The 10,745-nt window shown below is 55.4% G+C and overlaps 1 long non-coding RNA gene across 1 annotated transcript; it reads right to left on the reverse strand.

The window, feature by feature from the left end:
- Positions 1-5,066: 5,066 nt before the first annotated feature.
- On the reverse strand, positions 5,067-10,525 carry LOC149875502 (uncharacterized). Its single transcript, XR_016439679.1, has 2 exons — positions 9,462-10,525; positions 5,067-7,025 (listed from the first exon to the last, which is right to left on the reverse strand). It is a non-coding gene; the product is annotated as an uncharacterized LOC149875502 (long non-coding RNA).
- Positions 10,526-10,745: the final 220 nt, after the last annotated feature.

Consider the following 10,745-nt stretch of genomic DNA (forward strand, 5'->3'; position numbering starts at 1 on the left):
CTACAAACTGGTCAGGGGGATCAGCAGGTATTGGGGGAGTCCCTGTTCCCCCGTGCGCTGCCAGGAGTGACCAGGAATAACGGTCACAAGCTGGCGGAGGGTAGGTTTAGATTAGATATTAGGAGGCGCTACTTCACAGTCAGGGCGGCTAGGGCCTGGAACCAGCTTCCAGGGGAAGTGGTGCAGGCTCCTAGCCTGGGGATTTTTAAAAGGAAGTTAGATGAGCACCTTGCCGGGGTCATCTGACCCCGGTGCTCTTTCCTGCCAAGGCAGGGGGTCGGACTAGATGATCTACCTAGGTCCCTTCCGACTCTAGCTACTATGAAACTATGAAACTATGTGGGACTCCCACTCAGGTCCGGAGGCGCTGGGCCAAGGCATTTCCCCCCTGGACCTGGACCACCCCCATGCCCCAGTGAGTGCCCAAGACCCCTGCAGATGGTATGGCTGGTGGTCCTTGGAAGCTACCAAGAACATCATGCTCCCTGCAGGCCAAGCGTTAAGAGCCGCAGCATCTGGGGCAGGGTAAGTGTTATCCCAAAGACCAGGGGGAGGCCTGGGGATTCCTTCCTCAGCTTTGCTGGTAGCTAAACCTTCAAGGCCTCTAGAGGAGAGAGGGGCATGCTGGGCCTTTGTTCCCAAAGGTGTGGATGGGACCTTCCTGGCTGTTAGCTCCCCATCACCATGCTTGCATATGCACTGGGGCACCCGCCAGCACCGACTGCCCCCAGATACAGCGCCCGCTGTATAGCTGCCTCCCCAGTGAATGAGTGAGATCTCGTCCGGAGAGCAGAATCCAGCCAGCTGGCGCTGGGCCTCATCACTCAGCCATGAAGGAAACACGGCTGCCAATCACTCCTAAACCCAACGCAGGCAGTGGCAGATGGGAGTTGGCAGATGGCAGAGACCCCAAGGGCCGAGCCATGCGGGCTCCTTGCTCTGGCAATGACAGTGTGTGCATGCCTGCACTTGCATGTGTGTGCAAGTGCACGTGTGTATGTGTCCACATGTCCACATGTGGGCATGGGCATACTTGTGCACGTGCATGGGTGTGCATGCATGTTCATGCATGGATGTACTTGTGCACGCATGGGGGCAGGCATGTATGTGCATGCATGTGCATGCAGGTGTGTGCATGCACCTATGTGTATCTGAATATTTGTGTGTGCATGTGCGCATGGAGGCATGCAGGCATGCGTGTGCGCACATGTGTGCAGGCATGAGTGTGCGCACACATATGCATACTTGCATTTGTGTGCTCATGCCTGTGTGCAAGAACCCTTCCTGAGCAGCTGTGGGACAATCTCTCACCCTTCTGCTTGCAAACAGAGCGGGATCGGTTCACCCTGTTTTCCCGAGTGCTGCTCACAGTAGCCCTCCTCTCCCTAGAGGCACCGGCCCCCTTGGGGCTCATGCTGCACCTGGCTCCACGATCCCCGGGATTGCACGGCTTGAGTGGCGGGTATTTCTCACTCCTGAAATCACAAGTTCAGGAGCTGCCTGCAGTTGCTCTGTGTTGTTGTAGAGAGGCTGGGAAGGTCAAGCCAACCCAGCTCAATCAGCACGATAACCATGATGCCAAAGGAGGGGAAGCAAGCAGCCCAGGGTATTACCCACTGCCCACACTGAAGGACGGGGGTGTCAGGGCAGCTGCAGCCCTGAGACCCAGCCAGCTTCACCCAGTTCATAACATTCCCTTAGATTCAGACCCAAATAGCCCACAGTTTCCAAAGCCCAACCTCAGGCTGCTACTGTTTCCTTTTATCCCGTGCTCCAACACCATTGACCTCCCACAGATGCCCACTATAAGAGAATGTGCCCTGCTGATGTTGCACTTGTTCACTTGCTTGCTTCCCCATTTTTTACTCATCTGCAATACCTTGATGTTCAAATAATTGGGAAAGAGAAAAGAAGGGAGGCCAGATGTCTGTCATAATTAGTGTATGGCTTGAGTGAGACTTCTCTTCACAGGGCTCCACCTCCCCTACACCCTGCTCTTACCCCACCTGCCCGGAATTAGGGCAGCGATCTCGATTGATATCCTGTCCTCACAATAACACACTGGGTGGTGCCATGCTACAGACCAGGCGTTCCTGCCATATGCCTGCCGGGGTCAGCAATTCCCTCCCTTGCTGGCTCATTCAACTATGTAATTAATTTATGATTTACTTGTTAACAAGTCTCCTGCCATTGGCTCCCCAAATTAGTTGGCTTTTATTTATACATCAATGATGAACGCATTTATCATCACTACATGAATCCTTATCTGTACTTCCTTAATTAATGAGTTCCATCATTCAATTAATTCATATTTAGTTTTCATTAAGTGCTGAGTTCTCATCACTCAATCCTTACTTACACTTCATCAACAAGTGAGTTTAATTGTGCTGCTTTGAATGATCAGTTAATGAGTTCATCATCACTCTATTAATCCTTGCTTTATGCCACACAGATTAATGAGTTTGTCAGGCACTGGCTCCTCCCATTCCCCACACTTATCTAGGATGGGTCACTTAATGAGTTATTCCCTCACCAGCTCTATCCATCAATTATTCAGGTTTAGGAAGCTGTCATGTCCAAGTCTTTCTCTTGCTGGCTCATCTATTTGGTTAGTCCCTTGACCAGAAAGGAGCAGTCTCCCTCCAGGAGGGTGCATCCTCCCCCTGTCCACTGTCTCCTCTGGGACTTGGATGGCTTCCTCCTCTTGACCTCTGGTTCTTGAGTCTTATCCAGTGTTTTATCCATCACACCAACTCTGCTCCTGGCTTTTCCTTCCCCCCAGATTGGTGTCTGGGACTCCAGATGCAGCTTCCCTGTTCTGTACCTCTACACGCATCGCATTGCCCTCTCCCAGGAGGAGCCACGTGTCCTCCTCTCCAGGGGATCTACATGTGTGCCAATAGGTCCTTTTGGCTTCCAGCACAACTCCCAGCAGCCAAATTGGGACCCACTCCCTTGGCACGTGGCTGCACACCTCCCAAGCCAGCTGATTCACGCTCAGCCCAGTGGCTGGCTGCCCATCTCTGGGATTGGCGCCGCAACCCCAGGGCCCAGAGATAAGTCCCTTGGTGGGTTCTTGTCCAGCTGGCCAGCCCAGAACAGGGCCCAAGACTGGTGCCCTGTTACACCCACCTTTACTCCTCGCCTTTCTTTTCCTGCCTACACAGGATCACGAACGTGTCTTCTCAGTCTATCCTGCAATTAGTCCAGAGGTTTCAACAGCACCAGAGCAGATTCCCCTCAAGAGGCCGTGGCCATTGATATACAGGCTGCTGGGGGCTGCGTGGCCTGGGAGGCCAGAGCTAGCAAGCAGCTATCCAGATCCAGTGATGACATGTTAAAAACAGACGACTCAAGTTCACGTTTGGTGGGGAAGTGCAGGGAGGTTCGGCAGTGCACTAGCTGGTCTGTTTAACCCTCAACCCACCCTTGTCGCAGGTAGCAACACAGTACTTGAGCAACGTTCCCCAAGGTTGCTACAAAAAACAATGCCCCCCATCTTTATACCCAAACTGCCCTAATCTCTGCCACTGCTTTCCTTGCTTTCTACCCAGATGGGCACAATGAGTTTTGCCACGTTTGCAAACCCGCGTACTTGGTTCTTTTTTAATCACTGCCTCTTAGCGGGTCCATATTGATCCACGATGTCTCAAGTTGGTCAGCTACTGTTTTTTTTTTTCCTTTTCTTTTTGTGCTATGCCCGTCTTCAAATCCACTTCTTCACACTTTTGTGTGGCTTTATCTTTTTAAACTTCTTAGCAGGTCCAGCCACAGTCCTCCGCAAGGGCCGTTTCAATGCCCAAGCTCAACTATAGCTTAGCATAACCGTTGCTTCACATAACCAGGATTCCTGTATACTTATTATCAAATCCTAGAGCAGCAGGGCTGGCAGGGACCTGCTGAGGTCACATCTAGTCCAACCCCTGCCTGAAGCAGGATCAGCCCTGTCCAGACAAGCCCAGACATCCCTGATTCATAAACCTACTGTCAAGCCCGACACAGCACCAGACATCACACCAAAACCTGCCACAGGGAAAGCAGGGGGAAAGTGGCCGCCAACGTCCTGCTGCTGCAAAGGTTGTTAATTGAAACCGGAGAGATGCCAAGCAGGGCCCGAGCCCCCACTACAGAGGAAGGCAAACCCCACCTTGCTTCCCCAATTTGTAGCAATCCAACCAGGGGGAAAAATCCCTTCCTGACCCCAAATGCAGCATTTGTCTGACCCTGATCATGGGGGCAAGATCCTGCACCCAGGACCCTTTGGGGTTGGTTCCAGCAGGAGCGTTGGCACGGCCCCAGCCTGGGCTGCAGCCAGCACCCAGCACCTCTGCGGGAGGCTTAAACCCCCTGACACATGGAGCAGAAGCAGAGGAGAAACTAGTGAAGCACAGAAGCGAGGGAAATACCCAAGTAGAAAAGGAGGTTGAAGCTGACACCCCTCAGGCTCTGCCTGGACCCCAGGGAATCCCGTCCCTGGGCAGCTCTTCCCACCGCCCTGCTGCCCCGACAGTTAAGTAATTTGCCCAGAGACTTAATGTACGTTTGCCGTGCTGCTGGCACACACCTCGCTGCCTGCCCTGCCCTCTGCAGAGGATTTTCTGAGGAAAGAAGGGGGCCTTCCTGCTTCTCATAGTGGGGTACACAAGGGGGAGGGAGTCCTTCCTTGTGCTGCCAGCAGGGTTGTGCACGCATACACCTATGAACATGCTGTGGCGGGCCAGTAGGGGGTGCTCCTGCGTTGAGCCGCCCACCTCCCTGCGCCCGCCCACCTTCCAGGCTCCGAATGCCTCCATAAGGGTGCCTTATACTTGGCTGACCCCTCTCTCGGAGCACACTCGCTAGTCTGGGGGTAACATCGCCACCACCACCCCGAGAAGGGACTGTCTCGGCCCTGTGTCCTCGGGGAAACACAGCCCTAATAGTCCCACGGGTACTCGACCCGGTACAGGCACTTGGGGCACTTCCCCAAGTCAGGGGCCAAAAAGGAAAGTCTCCCTTAGTCCGCAGACCTAAGGGGTCTCTTAGGCATAATTTAGACCCACCCCTCAATAAGTCTCCCACACTAGTCAAAAAGGAGAACTTTATTGATTACAGGGGGTAGGGGAAACTAGGGTACAGGGTTGAGCAATATCTTAGAAATCCTAGAGAGCAAACAGAGTGGCTGAGGTAGCCTTTTGATCATGCATCTGTGTTACTGCCAGCTAGACATCTAATCAGATCTTGAGGAGCTTACTCACAAGCATCTTCCGAAGGCTGGTGAAATTCTCCTCTGTAAGCAGGCGGTTTCTAGCTTGTGAGTTTGGGGGAGAGAGCCAACTTTAGATGGTAAAGCTCCTCTGTGTCCCCCGCATGGCTGCTGCTTCACCTCATGGCCGAAGAGAGCCCGAGCTTCCTTCCCCCTGCCAACTTATACAGCCCCTGTGGCCTCATTCACCTGGGCCAGTGGAGGTCAGCCCCAGCTGGCTGTCAGCCAACCAATTTGAAATATCTCACCTGTTACCAGGCAGATTCCAGCTCCCCAGGTAGATGCCCCTCACCCGGGTGGCTGATGCCAGTCCCGTGGGCAGAGGGAGCAGGTTCCCCCTCCCTCAGGACTGCAGCCAGCTCAGGTGACCTAAAGAGACCGGCTGAGGTGTGACTCCTCTGTGCTGGCCCATCTAATCACATTGTCACAGGGCAGAGATTTTGGGGAGAAACCAAGGTGGCTTTCTGCCACACATGCATGCATGCATGCATGGCTGCGCTCATTTGGGTTGGGGGGTATGTGTTTGTGCATGCACTCATGTATTCACACATGCATATGTGTGTGCATATGCACTCAAGTGTGTGTGTGTGTGTGTGTGTGTGTGTACGCATGCATACCAACACATGCACTCATGTATAGAATCAGAGAGGATGAGGGTGGGAAGGGACTTCAGGAGGTCACATCCAGTCCAACCCCCTGGTCAAAGCAGGACCAGCCCCAACTACATCATCCCCGCCAGGGCTTTGTTGAGCTGGGTCCTCAAAACCTCCAAGGATGGAGACTCCCCCACTTCCCCGGGTAGCCTGGTTCAGCACTTTGCTACCCTCCTCGTGAGAAAGTCGGCTTTACTACCTTTCCATTGTTTCCTATTGAAGACACTGCAAAAGATGGGAGTCCCTGTAATATCCGTCACCTGGATAAAGGCACTGTACACCAACGTAAGCAGCAAGGTCCTGGTCAACGGGTCCCTGAGAGCCCCGATCACGATGGAGTCAGACAGAAACTGGGGCGATGGCAATCCAATAGGGGGGCATGTGGCACTGATGAAGGTGATGCTCCTGCCACCACAGCTACACACCGCCCTCGTTTCCCCTCCAAACAAGTCGTTTGCAGAATCCGAAGAGCCACCTGTGTTTTCTTTTGGATCTGCACGTGGGAGGAGGCGGCAAGGGCCGAGCTGTACAAAGCAAAAGGGTTTGGAGGCAGAAGGATGCCGGACGGCCTCCTCTTCCTCTGGGCCAAGAACACAAGTCAGGTTTGCAAACTGGCACCAAGGCGGGGAATCCAGAGCAGCCCGCTTTGTGAAGTGTTCTGCAGGCCAGCTGCTGCGACAGTGGCAGGGGCACACGGTGACCAACAGGAGCCCATGGGCTATGGTATCTCCATGGTTTTACAAGGTCCCGAAACTCTTCCGGGACAAATACAAGCTGCATGACACTACCTTGGTGAACACCACAAGATACGGGAGATGGTAAAGGCAAGAGATACCATATCGCCGGTAGACTTCTTACCTGGTGACAGCTGCTAGGCTGTGTGCAAGCAAATTTTCCACAAGGACCTGCAGAACGAGCACAGGAACCCAAATTAGCAGGCAGCCCACTGGGCACTCCCCGCGCGGGCATGGAGGAACAGTGCAGGGAAGAGAGGGGCGTCGAACTGCCCAAGACAGACCTGGCACTGGCAGGCAGAAACTATCCACCACCTCTTCTGGGACTGCCCGTAGCCAGAGAAGTGTGGAAGAAAGTCCATGCGCTTCTCCTGGTGGCGACAGCATTCAAAACTGTGACGGGAGAAGTGGTCCTCCATAAGCACTTGACCAAACAAGGGGTGGTATATATACACACACACACAGTTCTATATACATATTTCTATATATAATATATAGAAATACATATTTTACAACCCCCCCCCCCCAAAAAAAAAACACCAAATAAGTCTCCAAGTACCCCCATGTCAGGCAGGAAGCTCATGCCCGAGCACAGCCACGGTGCCCAGGCCTTGCCATCTTGTGCTTGGAGAACCCTAAACGGGGCCTAGCCCTGGGTAACCTGCTGAGCCCTGCAAGTGCCAACCCTGGGGAACACCAGCCCCAGCCCCCAACCCATCCCTTGCCCACCTGTGACCCACCTGGGGGGTCAAAACAGGTGAGCGTGCCCTAGCACACAGTGCTGGTCAAACCCCAGGGCTTTGGCACTGCAACCCTGCGTGCACCTAATGCGCCCAGGCAGTTCAGGAGCGCCAGGCTGATGGCTGTACGGACCCACTAGCTCCTGTCCCAAGGGATAATCATCCTCTTTCGAGCTTTTGCCACCAAACGCGAATGCCAGTCATTTTTCTGCATTGCAACCCAGTGCCAGGGAGCTGGCTGCAGGCAGTGGTCTCTGGCCCATGCATCCCGATACCCAACAGCTACAGCCAGCAGGAAGCCAACTAGGTCCCCTCCCAACCCCCGTGTGCCTCCAACCACAGACAGCAGGATGGGACTGGGCCTAAATAGGGCTTTAATGCTGCTGATGCTTTGAAGCTGCTCCAGAAAGGGGGAGAGGACTGGTGCCCTTGGCAGGAGCAGGGTCAGGGTTTCTTGGCAGGCCCCAGGAGAGCTGCCAGCACTTTGGGCAGCCAGGTGGACTGGGAGCACTGGGCAGGGCTGGGGAGGCAGTGCTGGGCGGGTGCCAGGTGCGGCTGGACGCTGGGTGCGGGGTGGCAGGCTCAGCCGCGAGACTGGCGCTAGGTGTGCAGTCAGGTAGGGCTGCTCAGCCCATGAGACCTCTGGCCACTTCAAGAAAGGGCCCAGCGAGAGGATCTCCAGGGGCTTTGAGGGTTTGTGGGACAATGCTGGGCGGGGATGTTAGATGACGACAGGGCCCCTTCCCCTGAATCACAGAAGTCAGGTCGGACAGGAACTTGAAGATCTTCAAGTCCGACCCCCCGCCTGGGCAGGAGAAACATTGGGCTCAAATGACTCCAGCCAGGTAGGCATCAAGCCTCTTCTTAAAGCCTCCCAGGGTAGGAGCCAGCACCACTTCCCTAGGAAGTTGGCTCCAGATCCTAGCCACCCTGACCGGGAAGTAGTTTTTAGGGATGTCTAATCTAAACCTCCCCTCCAACAACTTGTGGCCGTTATTCCTTGTTATGTGGGGGGCGCTCAGGGAAACAAGGTCTCTCCCAAACTCTTCTGGTCCCCCCTAGTGAGTTTATAGACGGTCACCAGGTTCCCCCTCGGCCTTCTCTTGTGGAGGCTGAACAGGTTCAGGTCCTGCAGTCTCTCATTGTAGGATCTGCCCTGTTGTCCCCGGATCATGCGGGTGGCCCCCTCTGGACCCTCCATGCTGTCCACATCCCTCCTGAAGTGTGGCGCCCAGAACTGGACGCAGTACTCCAGCTGCGGCCTGACCAGTGCCGCACAGAGGGGGAGGATCACCTCCTTGGACCTGCTCAAGATGCATCTGTGGATGCAGGACAGGGTCTGGTTAGCCCTGCCAACCGTGACCTTGCATTGTCGGTCCATGTTCACCTTGGAGTCAGTAAAGACCCCAAGATCCCTTTCTGCCTCCGTGCTCTCAAGAAGGGAGTTTCCCATCTTATAAGTGTGCTGCTGGTTACTACTGCCCACGTGCAGCACCCTGCACTTGTCAGTGTTGAAGCGCATCCTGTTTTTGCTAGCCCACCCCTGTAGCCTATCCAGGTCTTGCTGCAGTCTTTCCCTCCCTACTAGGGTGCCCACCTCACCCCAAATTTTGGTATCATCAGTGAATTTAAACAGGTTGCATTTCACCCCGTTGTCCAAATCACTGATAAAGAGATTGAACAGCGCGGGCCCAAGGACCGAGCCCTGGGGGACTCCGCTGCCCACTTCTCCCCAGGTCGAATATGACTCGTCCACCATCACCCTCTGAGTACAACCCTTGAGCCAATCTGCAATCCGTCTGACTGTGTAGGCATCAATGCCACGGTCGCCCAATTTTTTAATGAGGATGGGGTGGGAGACGGTGTCAAAGGCCTTGCTGAAGTCCAGAAAGACGACGTCCACAGCAAACCGTGGATAACCCAGAGACCAGTTTGGGGGTGAGGGGGGAGGATTTCTGGTCAGGATCGGGCCCCTTTGACCTCTCCGCCTCCCCCTCAAACAGCCAGACACAGGAGCTTAGCGCGGTCCTGGCAGCCTCCAGGTCCTTCTCCTTCTTGTGGAGCTGTCACAAGAGACCACAGTTAATACCTAGGCTCCCAGCAGGCGCTGCCTGGGGTGGGCACAGCCTGGAGCAGGGAGCTTGTGCCAGCCAGGGAGGTAAAGCCGTGGCCTGGATGGATTCCCCCGCTTCATGGGCACAGGCTGCAGCCAACCTGCAGTGCTGCCTGAGGCTGCCCTAGTGTAGACAAGCCCCAGCTGCAGCATCTGAGATGAGCATCTCTGTCCTCTGTCAGGAAACCAGCTCCCTGCTTCCAGGTCTTCGCATTTTCCCTCCTCAGAGCCTCCGTCCCGTGGTGGGCACCCCCTAGCTTCCTCCTGCCCGGGTGTCCTGGCATACAGCATACTGGAGCACCATGTACCTCGATGAGGATCTTCATCTTGGAGGCCCTTTTCATTGCCACCTCCAGGAGCTGGACGGGTGCGGCAAGTGCGGTAGAAGGTCAGACCCCAGCCAGCCCCACGGCGGGTGCTCTGCTGTGCCTGGCTCTGGAGGGAGGCTGGCTCACCTCCCCACCCCGCCAGGCACCACGAGCGTCTTTCCTTGCTCGGCGCGGTGGGACAAACAGATCCAGGATCCGGCCCAGCCACAGACAGCCCCACGCCCACAAAAACTTCCCTGCCCCCCCGTCAGCATGATGCAGCCCCCCAACCCACCACGATCCCAGCCCGCGGGGCGAGAGGCTTCCACTCACCAGCTCCTCCACCACGTCCCTGGAGGTGGAAGCAGAGAAGAGGGTGCAGAGCATTAGGATGCAACCGGAGCAAACCTGTCTCCCAGACTCCCCATCTCTGGATGCTGGGAAGCCTTACAGACCCGGCACAGCCGGGGCCTGCCACTCCAGCCACCACAGGCCCCTGGCTACGGCCATGGCCAAATGCTGCGGAAGTCCTTGGTGCTGGAGGTACAACGTGGGCCAGTTGCAGGGCCTGCCGGCACCTGGGTGCCACGGCTGTGGGCCTTCCTCCGGCACCCGTGCTGCTGGGGATGGGGACTGGGGTGGGAGCATGAAAGCTGCTCATTGCCATCACATGCAGGTCCAAGGACTGACACTCCGGGGACTCCCCGTTCCCACATCCACACCCCACACCAGGCCCCCAAACATACCCACCCCCTCCCACAGCCCCCCCACACACCCCCATGAGTCCCCACCTCAACCACCCACCCCCCATATCTCCCCCACATACACCCCTTCCCCGCACACACAGCATACAAGAGTAAAACTGGATGTTGAGCTATGATGCAAGCACCTCTGCATACACTACTCAAACACACAACTCAGGACAAAATATTTTTTCAATAAAATGAAAATA

The sequence above is a fragment of the Crocodylus siamensis genome, chromosome 1 (genome assembly GCF_052110815.1).
Source record: "Crocodylus siamensis isolate JL-2025a chromosome 1, ASM5211081v1, whole genome shotgun sequence".
Classification (NCBI taxonomy): Eukaryota; Metazoa; Chordata; order Crocodylia; family Crocodylidae; genus Crocodylus; species Crocodylus siamensis.